This window comes from Lutra lutra, chromosome 7, assembly GCF_902655055.1.
Source record: "Lutra lutra chromosome 7, mLutLut1.2, whole genome shotgun sequence".
Lineage (NCBI taxonomy): Eukaryota > Metazoa > Chordata > Mammalia > Carnivora > Mustelidae > Lutra > Lutra lutra.
Genome location: NC_062284.1, coordinates 607,393 through 618,823, shown reverse-complemented (window position 1 = coordinate 618,823; position 11,431 = coordinate 607,393). Strand labels below are relative to the sequence as shown.

The 11,431-nt window shown below is 53.3% G+C and overlaps 1 long non-coding RNA gene and 1 other non-coding gene across 2 annotated transcripts; both read right to left on the bottom strand.

The window, feature by feature from the left end:
• Nucleotides 1-5,260: 5,260 nt before the first annotated feature.
• Nucleotides 5,261-5,333, bottom strand: TRNAK-CUU (transfer RNA lysine (anticodon CUU)). The gene has a single exon. It is a non-coding gene; the product is annotated as a tRNA-Lys (tRNA).
• Nucleotides 5,334-10,194: 4,861 nt separating this feature from the next.
• On the bottom strand, nucleotides 10,195-11,005 carry LOC125105643 (uncharacterized). The gene is made up of 2 exons (XR_007128972.1): nucleotides 10,958-11,005; nucleotides 10,195-10,278 (listed from the first exon to the last, which is right to left on the bottom strand). It is a non-coding gene; the product is annotated as an uncharacterized LOC125105643 (long non-coding RNA).
• Between the last annotated feature and the right edge of the window lie 426 nt (nucleotides 11,006-11,431).

Genomic DNA, 11,431 nt, shown 5'->3' with positions numbered 1-11,431 from the left:
AACGCTGGGCGCAAGTGTGGGGGGGGACCCCGTCCTGTCCCTCGTGTCCCTCGTGCCCCTCCCCGGCCTGCTCCTGCCGTGACACAGCGGAGCCGATGCCGTGTGTCTTCTGCCCACACCGGCAGTCACGTCTGCGTCCGCCTCCCGCGTCCGGGGGCTCACCGCCTCCCCCACGATTCGCCGATTAACCGAGAGGACCTGGGGTCTCCTGCAGGGCCCTGGGGCTGCTTCCAGGGCCCCACTGTCGGGAACCCACCGCTTCAACCTAAACCACTGTGCACGTGGTGGTGTTATTTTGGGGCCCCGTATGGGGCATTACTGAGTCAGAGGCTGTGGGCCTGTTCGACGGCCTCCACCCGACAGTCTCCAAGAGCCTGTGTTCCCCGTCGGTGCCCACCGTGCTGTCCGGTCCCTACACCCTGTTGTCAGAGGAAGGCGAGCTGCGGCCCGGGAAACCGGACCTGGAGCGGAACCTCCTCCAGAAATGGGGGGAGGGCGAACCTGAGGTGGGAGGGGGGCCTGGCTGGGGGTGGGGGGCGACGTGTGCTCTGTCCTTCTCTGCTGTGGTTCCGTGGTGCCTGCATATGTAGAAATTCATCAAACCCTATGGTTGTGAGTAATGCACTCGTAAAAATTCATCACAGTACACAGTTTTGAGTAGTGCACATTAACAAAAATCTCTCTTAAAACTCACTTTATTTGGGGATGCCTGGGTGGGGCAGTCAAGCATCTGGCTCTTGATTTTTGGCTGAAGTCATAATCTCAGGGTCCTGGGGTGGACGCCCCAATCCTGCTGTGGGTGCTGGTGTGGAGCCTTAGGATTCTTGACATTCTCTCCCTCTATCTCCACGCTGCCCCCCCCCCCGCCTCTTTCTCTCTCTCTCTCTCTCTAAAAAACAAACAAACCAAACCAAAACCGTACAGAAAATTAGAAAGAAAAATACATTCCAGATCATGCCTGATTTCCTCGGTATGGCCCACCAACACAGAAAGTCATTCTCTTACAGACCACAATACCATTATCACGCACAATTACCTGTGAGTCCCTAAAATCATATCATTCCCTTTCCAGATTTCCTCACTGGCCCCCAAAATATTTTTATTTTTGTTGCTTTTTTTTTTCCAAAACTGAATCCATTAAATGACATTTTTTTAAAAGATTTTATTCATTTATTTGACAGACAGAGATCACAAGTAGGCAGAGAGGCAGGCAGAGGGGTGGGGGGAAGCAGGCTACCTGCTGAGCAGAGAGCCGGATGAGGGGCTCAATCCCATGACCCTGAGACCACCACCCGAGTTGAAGGCAGAGGCCTAACCCACTGAGCCACCCAGGCGCCCCCATTAAATGACATTTTGCTTTTGGTCATTAAATCTCTTAAACCTATTTTAAATCTATATCAGAAGCACTTACGGTAGGAATCCATGGATGCAATTCCAAGGGTCCATGAACCCTTTGGTTCATAGATAGGTAGAAAATTACATCTTTATTATCACCACATTCAAAGTGAAATCTAGCATTTTCCTTCATCAGAAATGAAGGAAACGAGCTACAGCAACCCCTTGGCTTTGCCATACTGCAAATGAGGTGCTTTCATGTCGCGTTACAGTTCTCGTGTGTATCTCAAGGCTGTCATTTACATTTCATCATGATCTTGAAATCACTGTACTTCTTAGACCTGCTGCTAGATCTTGTTATTTAATGCATTAGAAATGGGGCATGTACATCGCCATATTTTAAGATATTTTGATAACTCTATTTCAATAGAACTGTTTTCCTTTATCAACCTGTGTGTTTGTTTCGCACATTTGAAATCATTCTGAAAAGAGCTAATGACAGGGCATGGGTGGCTCAGTCATTGAGCATCTGCCTTTGGCTCCAGTCGTGATCCCAGAAGGCTGATTCTCCCTCTCCTACTGCCCCTGCTTGTGTGCCCTCACTGTCTCTCTGTCAAATAAATAAAATTAAAAAAAAAAAAAAGAGCTAATAACTTCACCAGCCTGCTGCAGGGTGGGGGTGGGCTCTGGGCAGAAAACGGTCCATCCACGCACACACTTCATTTCTACTAGTATTAGTGTGTGCTCATGACCATGACCCTTGCTTTCTGAAGAACTGAGCCTCAACTTTTTTTTTTTAATATTTTATTTATTTATTTGACAGAGAGATCACAGGCAGGCAAAGAGGCGGGGGTCGGGGTGGGGGGGAGGAAGCAGGCTCCCTGCTCGATCCCAGGACCTTGAGACCATGAGCTGAGCCGAAGGCAGAGGCTTAACCCACTGAGTCCCCCAGGTGCCCACTGAGCCTCAATTTTTGAATGTCTGGCATTCTAGATTTGTCTGATGGCTTGCTCATGGTGTTAATTCCCTTCTCTTCTCCTTGTACTTTCCAGAAGCTTAAAGTTAGGTCTAAAGCCTTGATGAGATCTAAGTTGAGTATTTTGGACAAGAATTATCTTAAGCGATGCTATGCACTTCTCAACAGGGACCCATGAAGACCCTGAAGTCTGGCTGTCTTGTCAGTGACGCTAGATCTGTTCACTGGGCTGGGGAGGTTAAGGCCATTTTGTTTTTCATAATCAAATAGTATTTAAATTTATGGAGATTTAAGCACATATACAAAAGTAGAGGGGATGGTATGATCACGTATGCATCACTCAGACTCTATGATCATTAACGCATTAACGTGTTAATAACCCCCCCCCCCGCCTACCGACCATTCCTCTTAGCCAAAATCCCTAACACGAATCCCGAACGTCATATCTATTTCCGTCATAAACAATTCAGTACAAATCTCTTTTTCATTTTTTTCTCTTTCTCCAAATTTTTTTTAAAGATTTTATTTATTTATTTGACAGACAGAGATCACAAGTAGGCAGAGAGGCAGGCAGAGAGAGGGGGTAGCAGGCTCCCTGCTGAGCAGAGAGCCCAATGCGGGGCTCGATCCCAGGACCCCGGGACCACGACCTGAGCCGAAGGCAGAGGCTTTAATCCACTGAGCCACCCAGGCGCCCCTTTCTCCAAATTTTTAACGCCACTTAGTTGACACACAGTGTAATATTAGTTTCCGGAATAGAATTCAGTAATTCATCACTTACAACACCTGGTGCTCATCCCAGGTGAAGGGCTCTTTTTTAAATACAGTACTGTTATTACACTTAAAAATAAATAACTTCTTAGTATCTTCAAGTATCCAGTCAGCAAATAGATTCCCCAGATTGTGTCATACATGTGTTTTTATGAGTGGTTGGTTCAAATCAGGATCCAAACACAGTTCACACATTTCTTTGCATTTCATTTGTAAGATATCTCCCTTTTTCTTGCCCTCTGCTTGTCAGAGACACTGAATCACAGAGAACTAGCGCGCTTTCATAAAATAAATCCTTTACAGAACAACTGAATGTCAAGTGTGCTAATATGAGTTTCAGGGGACAGTCAGGTGTGTTTGATTTGGCATATCTTTGAATACATTCTTTTAGCAAAAATAGTAATCAGTCATCAGTCGGTATATTAAATCACCAGCCAGCAATAAGAAAAAAATTTTTTTTTCTTTGAGACCATGCTCCTTTTTAAATGTTACTTCTGACGGAACTGTGACCCTGACTCCCTCCCTGGAGCTCAACGTTTGCCTCCAATCAAGCCCTCGCTTTTCCTAACGCTTTTAAAATGAAATAAAATGAGATGAATGGTACTTACTGAATATAGAGCATTAAAAAATAAATTTAAATCAAAAACCCCTCCTACCAGAACACTGATTAAATTAGTGTCCTGGGGCTACCACCACAAGATGCCACAAGTGGGTGCCTTAACATCAGACGTTTGCTGTCTGCGGGTTCTGGAAGCCAGAAGTTGGACATCAGGGCGTGGGCCTGACTGCGCCCCCAGGCTGGGAGGAGAGCCTGCCCTGTGACTCTCCTGGAGCTCTAGTGGTGATGCTTGGCCGCCCAGCTTGGGGGAACTCTCTGGCCTCTGCCTGCCCCCTCACGTGGCCTTCTGCCTTGTGTCCAAATGTGCACTTCTGGGTGTGTGCCTGTGTCCAAATTCCCTCTTTTTATAAAGACACCCGTCGTACTGGGTTAAGAGCCCTTTTGACTCCAGTGTGAACTCATTTTGACTAATGACATCAACAAAAACTCTATTTCCAAATAAGGCAGCCTTCTGGGAGACTAGGGGTTAGGGCCTCAACAGATGCATCCTATGGGAGCTCAATTCGACCCCTACGTAGCCCGTGTTCGATTTCCAATGGATGCAGGACGAAGGCTTCTGGGAGAGAGAGTGTGCTTAGGGCGGTGAGCACTGGGTGGTGTCCAGCAGAGCTGACTGGACGCCTGGAACTCATGTGACACTGTACGTTCATTGCACTGGAATTAAAAATCAGTAAATCAATACATGGGTGATACCCTCATTGACTTCCTGTCCATCTACCAGTTTGCCTCTTCTCCGATGGGGTTTTTGCCTTTGACAAATCCTGCATCCCCCGCACCCCCTCAATAGAGATTGTTTAACTAGTGTCATACCGAGGCATTTAGGGGTCTTCATTTCCGAAGCGGAGATTTTCCGCGTGTCTTCGGAGCCCGACACCGCGTCCCGCCCAGGCGCCAGCAGCCTCCCGGGGCTGCGGGGGTGCTGGGGGCCGCGAGGGAGGGCGGGGAGTGTCCAGGACGAGGGGCCCTGTCGCGGCTGCCAGCAGAAACGCCAAGCTTTGGCGCTACGACACCGGATTTGGGGAAACCTCGGCAGCAGAAGGTCTTCGGAGACCCCCGGAGGGCCGGCGGGAGACCCTCCGTTTGGGCCGCTGACTTCGGGGGAAAAGGTTGGAGTAGTCCGGCCGGCCCGTTGCCTGAAGCGGTCCCGGGGGCTCCCAGCAGCCCCGGGCACCGCAAGCCCTTCCCGGGCAGAAGGCCAGTGCGTCTGAGGGCGGGAGACCGCGAGCACCGGACGCCCCGGGCGCCCCTGAGCTGCGGGCTCGTCGGCGCCGCCGAGCGCCCGGACATCAGCCGAATGACCACGGTTACGTGTGAGTCAAAAACACACAGTTCGGCATCTGGGGAAACCCCTCGGCCTCATTCCTGTAGAGCCCTCGAGCCCAGACGTCGTGCCCGGCCCCGGCCCAGGGCGCGCGGCCGCCGGCGTCCCCCTGCCCACGGCGGCCCCGGCCGCAGGGACCGCGCCCCTGCCCTGTCGCCGCGGGCCCCGCGAAGGCCGATACGCCGGCGCCCCGCGGCTGGACCGGCCCGCGGCGAGCCCGAAAGGAAAAAAGACGCGCCGCCCAACGTGGGGCTCGAACCCACGACCCTGGGATTAAGAGTCCCATGCTCTACCGACTGAGCTAGCCGGGCAGGCGGACGCTGGTTGCTTCCCGGAGCTTTTCAGCGGAACCCGACTCCTCCGACCTGCAGCGGGACTTGGGCTTCTCGTTGGTTTCATTTCTCCGATTTCGGGAACGAAGTTGTTCTCTCGGCACCGCAGCCCGTTTCTGAGTCTGCGCGCGCCTGCGGCCCCACAGGCTGCGCGCGCGGCCCACGGCGGCCGGGGGAGGCGGGCGCGCGGGCGGGGTGTGGGGGGCGCGGGGGTGCGCGGGCGGCCACGGCGGCCGGAGACGCGAGCGGGAGCGGGGCCGGGGGCGCGGGCCACCTGCTGGCATCCATCGGAGACCCCGGGGCGGGCGCTCGCCCCCCTTGAACAGGGGCCTAGGGAGGGTCCGACACCTGCTCCAGTCCATCCTAGAGCCCGCCCCCTCCGGGCAGGTGTTCGGCCAGATGCAAGGGGCGGGGGGGGGGGGGTGCCGGATACCTGCGGGACGCGGACCCTGCAGAAAACCTCAGAGCTCAAGGCACCATAGTAGAGCTCTCTGGCCTCCGCGGGCCCGTGTGCGCTTGAGTTTTCTGGAATTTTTCTGACGTTTTAGGGGATTTTGCAACCAAAGCACGGCATATTCTTCACACAGTAGGCGGTATGGAAAAACGAAGCAGTCTCAGAAATTAACTGAAAATACCCTATAGTGTTGCCTCTCCCACAGATCTAAAGGGGTGAGGACCTTTATCTCCTAGACTCAGTGTGGGAAGGAACACTACTTCAAGGCTCTCCTCCTGAAACTGAAAAAGTAAAGACTTGTTTTGCTTTTCTAGCAGGAACTGTAATTATCACCCCTAGTTCCCCTTGATGAAGGAGTCCTCTGCTTCATGGGAAGGAAAAATCCCACAAACGTGTCGGATCAGAAAAAGCAAAATTTCGCAAACCCTTAGAAACAAGGGTTATCAAACTGTAATTAAACCATTCGGTTAATAGTTGGTGGGGAACTGGACACCCACACGGATCAGAGTGACCGGCCCCATGTGCCTCACACGCAGGAGGGGCGGTGGGATGGGAGAACGCACAGACGGGTGGTCACCACCCTGGAAAAGTCATCTGAGTTTCGCTAGTGGCTTCACTAATTAATCCTCAACAGGGGAGTGTGTTTTTAGCAGTGATGTGGTGTGAAGGTCGCCGGACCAGTGGCCTTTATTTATTCTACCCAAAAGTGTTCTGTGTGTATCTGCCAGCCCTGAGTAACTCCCGCTCACAGGAAGTGGAGAGGCCTGAGCAACCAGCCAGATGACACCACTCGGAAGCAGTAACACAAAATCGGAAGGTGGAAATGCTTTTGTGTTTTTTTAAGGTTTTATTTAAAGATTTCTTTAAAATTTACTTGTCAGAATGAGAGAGAGAGAGCACAAGCAGAGTGAGCCGCAGGCAGAGGGGGAAGCGGGCTCTCCCAATAGGGGAATCGTTCCCAGGACAGCAGGATCATGACCTGAGCAGAAGGTGGGTCCTTAACCAACTGAGCCACCCAGGCATCCCTGGGGGGGGGGGGTGAGGAATCTGCAGGACAACTGGCCCAGCGTCTTCAATGAGAACTGTGTTTCCAGAAAGGACTTCTGCTCGATGAAGAGGCCCAGGCAGATGGGATGGGCAATCCTGGATTGGACACTGTTCTGGGTAAGCCAGCTGTCCAACAGATTTGGGGATCAATGGGGGGAAAATGAATATAGTTGGACTATCAGGTGAGCTGAAAATTCCCTATAGGAGAAAAATGGAGGGGGCTGATTGGAAGAAGGGGACTGCAAGCAAAATGTAATCTCTCCTCTTAGGAAAAAGAAGGCCACGTAGTAAATTATTAATGGTGACACTTGGGGCCAGGAATCCCAAGTTTTGCTTTTCGAATTTTTGTTTGCCTTTATTCCCTAGCTTCCTAAAATGCATATAAACCCTTCCAAAACCGTTTTTTTAAAAAGGTTATTTAAAAAAAATAGATGAGGGATGCCTGGGTCGCTCAGTCAACTGGGCGTCTGCAGTCTGTTCGTGTCTTGATCCTAGCGTCTTGGTATTGGGTCCCGCGTTGGGCTCCTTGTTCAGCGGGGAGCCTCCATCTCCCTCTGCCTGCTGTTCCTCTGCTTGTGCGCTCTCTGACAAGTAAATAAAATCTTTAAAAATTTTAAAAAATAAAAAATAAATTTTAAAAAATAGATAAGAAAAAAGAAAGTAAAACAAAGGTAGGACTGGAGAATGAGACCATGACCCATTTTCCATGTTCATAGGTTGCCTTAAATTAGGCTGACAGAGATGAGAACCCAGAAGTCCCAAGTTCCTCTCCTGTGTAGGAGGATTGCCAATCTGGTCCACACCTTTCTAGCTGTCCAGGCGAAGGAGGAAAGCTGATCATCGTGGGGCTCATGGTACCTCCGATTTTAAGCCATTTAAACCAAACTAATTCCTGGGGTACCAGGACCAAAATGATACAGCTCCACAGAGCCTGTCACTCAGAAAGAATGGCTGCGGACCAAAGATATTTGGGTCCTTGCTCCTTTAGAAGTGTGTGTGCACGCGCGTGCGTGTGCGCGTGCGCGTGTGTGTTTCTCTTTTTCAAAATGGTGGTGGAATAACTCATGATGTAAAATTCCCTTTTTCAACCATTTTGAACCCTGTGGCTCTGGGGTATTAAGTGCCTTCATGTTGTCGTGTAATCATCATCCGTCTCCCGAACTCTTTCATTGTCCCAAACTGACGCTCTGGCCCCATTAGACTCTAGTTCCCCGTGCACCTCCCGCGGCCCCTGGGACTCATGATTTGACCCCTCCCGGAGCCTCACACTGGTAGAATTATCCAGTCCTTGTCTCTTTGTGATGGCGTGTTTCACCAAGCCTATTATCTTCAAGGTTCATCCTTCATCCACGTTCTAGCAGGTGTCGGAAAGGCCTTCCCTTTCAAGGCTGAGCCGTATTCTGGTGCCTCCTCGTGTTTATCTCTTTGTCTGTCAAAGGACATCTGCCTTCCTTCACCTTCTCCCTGAATGGTGGTGTGCAAATATCTGTTTGAACCCCTGCCTTCCTCCTTTGGGCATACATCCCAAAATAGAATTTCTGTGTCCTTGGGTAATTCTAAGTTTAATTTTTTGAGGCTGTTCTGCAATTTTTAGCCTTTGTGCAGACCGTTTTCCTAATGTGGGCCTCTATTTCTTCAGATGCAAAATATGAGGGTGGGGGAGTGAGGGTGGGCTTCAGGAGGCCCTAAGGAGCTCATGACCAAGTGCCCGCCCAGGCCCCTGGATGAAAGCCCTGGTCTCCATAGAATCTCCCCGAGGACAAGGAGGAGGAAAGCTCTTCTTCCCAAGACACATGACCTGACTGCCATTAGGTGTCTGTCCTGGGAGGCCTGCAGGAGAGGGTGGATGGATGGAGGATGCGGGGCTAAGGTTGCACAGGCTGGCAGCGTGGCAGGGCCCCTCTGTCTCACACCACCTGACCCGCACGTCTCCTGCCGCTCCTGCTCTCCATTCACTTTCTCTGTTCCGAGGCCAGGGGGCAAAGCCAGGGGCCTGAGACACAAAGACACTTGAAATGTCTTGTAGGGATTTTTCATTCCAAGGACCTGTAGCATCTTCCAGAGTCACCATGGAGATGGCTGAGCTGAGAACCAGTCCCCTTCCCTCTGCCCTCTGGGTACCAGACTCCTCAATGATCTGGGGAGACCTCTGAAACCAGCGCCATCTCTCAGATATTTCCCCTAAAACTCTCTAGGCTTGTCCACTGCCGGGATGAAGTCCGAGGTCGGACCCGTCATCAGACCTGCCTGGCGTTGAGGAGTCTTGCTTCACCTCTGGGCCTTGATTCCCGACTCCCCCCACCCAGTCCCATCCCTGCTGCTCCAGCCACACTGAGCTGGGAAGAGAAGAACCTTGCATCCGCAAGCCTCCAGGAGGCCAGTGTCCTTCTCCTGGGCCCTGTGTCTCGCTCCTCACTCTCCTTTCCCAGCTCCATCCCAGAAGAGCCCCATCAGGAGACCCCTTCCCCAGGAAGGCCTTGCTGCTTCCCAGATGGTGAGCACGCTCTTCTTTGCACACACATGGTCAAGTACACTCCCTTCTGCCTCAGCGCTGTTTCTCGGCCAAGTGTGCAGGAAGTAAGGTCTGAGACCAGCTGGGTCCGGATGCCCACTGGGAACCCATATAGCCTTGCTGTTCGCAAACTGCCTCCCGGACCCCGGAGAAGCCAGTATGCATGGCTTCTGTCTGGCACGCAGAGCACTGGACTTCCTCACTAGCCTGTGGGTCTGGCAGGAGGAGGGCCTGGTTTAAGTGAGGAGAATCCTGCCATGTGCTCTCTGCCGGGGATCTCGTTCATATCCAGGACACAGGCTTGATGTAGGGAAGGAGTAGCCCCGGCCAGCGCTGGGCATCGTGGGGATGGGGTGAGGCAGCCTGGCGGTTCAGCAGAGGCCACACCCCGCTGCCAAGTTCACCCAAGGCTGTCAGGAAGCCGACAGGTGACAAGAGCACAGGTGAGAAAGAAGAGGAACCACAACCCTCCTGTGCTCTCGGCAGGCATGGAACACAGCCCAGCCTCGAAAAGGGCAGGCGGGTCCTCCGAAGCTCTCGCCCAGAGCTACCCTCCAGCCCGGCAGGGCCACCACCTAGCACAGACCCATGAGAAATGAGAAGTGGAAACACGGCCCCACAAGACCCATAGCCAGCGCTCGCAGCAGCGCCGTCCCCGACAGCCACAACGTGGAAACCGCCACACATCTGCCATCCGCTGAGCCAGTAATCTCACGATCTACCCGGATCCCGACACAGCCTTCAGCCAGAAGTGCAGGACGGCTCAGACGGCAGCGGAGATGTTCCTGAGGACATTATGCTCAGGGATAGAAGCGAACCGAAAAGACCAGGTATTATAGGATTCCATTCATGAGAATTGTCCAGAAGAGGCAGATCCGAGGAGATGAGACCCAGCGGAGGCAGGTTAATGGCTGGGGGGGGGGGAGGGTGTGGACGACAAAATGTTCTAAATTGCATGGTCATAATTCTCCATCCATACATGGAAAACTCTCTGACGGTGCGGTTTAAAAGCTGATCTTAGAGCTCCAGGGTGGCTCAGCCCGTGGGGCATCTGACTCGATTTCAGCCCAGATCAGGGTCTCAGGGTGGCGAGATGGAGCCTGGGGTCTGCTCTGCGCTGGGTCTGGGGCCGCTGGGGGTTTTCTCTCCCTCTTTCCCTTTGACCCTCCCCTCTCTCTGTCCCTCTAAGGAAAAAAAACCATGAATTTTATAGTATGTAAATTATATCTCAATAAGCTATTGTTTTAAAAAGAAGGGGGGGGGGATGCCAAAACAGGATAGGAGTTTAGATATATTCTAAATACTTAAGTTGCAAGATTAATGTTTACTTTTTTGTATCTCGTCAGTGCGGTTAGTGACAACACACAACCTCATTCTGACAAAAGGTCAAATGTCTAAAATCTGAGTCTCTAAAGCCCGGGGGAGGTAGGGCCTGGAGCCAGGGGCCTCCCGCTTCCCAAACCACCCCCCAGTTTGGTCTGTGACGTCAGGAAGTGTCTCTCCCACCCCGGGCGCCAGATTCTTCATCTCCACCCGGGGGAGAACCGCCCCCCCACGTCAGGGTCCTGATGGCGGTGCCTCCCCTCTGACCTTCTGGGGAGAGCTGGCAGAGCTCCGGGAGGGCTCCCACGTCCTCCCCCCCTCCCCGGCCCCTCCGGGCGCCGGCGCAGGTTGAGGACAGAAGGGGAACTGGGAGCCCCGAGGGCTCACAATGGTGCCATTGTGAGCCCGGCACAGCCTCTTTGTTCTCTTCCGCGCCATCCCCCGGCCGTCGCCCAGCCCCGGAGCTGCGCGCGCCCGCCGGCTCTGCAACCGGCGGGCCGCAGGGCTGGGGAGCGGTCGGCGGGACGGCGCGGGGTGTCCGGCCGCCAGGTGTCCCCGGGGCCGGAAGCTCGGTCATTCTGCCGGGATGCGGGCCTGGCCGCGGCCGCCGGCTCACAGCGGCGGGGTTGGGCCTCCGCGCACCGGTGCTGGCTCCGCGCCGTCGCGACCCCGGGACGCCGCCCTCGGCCCTTGCTCTCGCGCCCCTCCTCCGTGCCCACGACCCGGCGCTGGCCAGCGCGC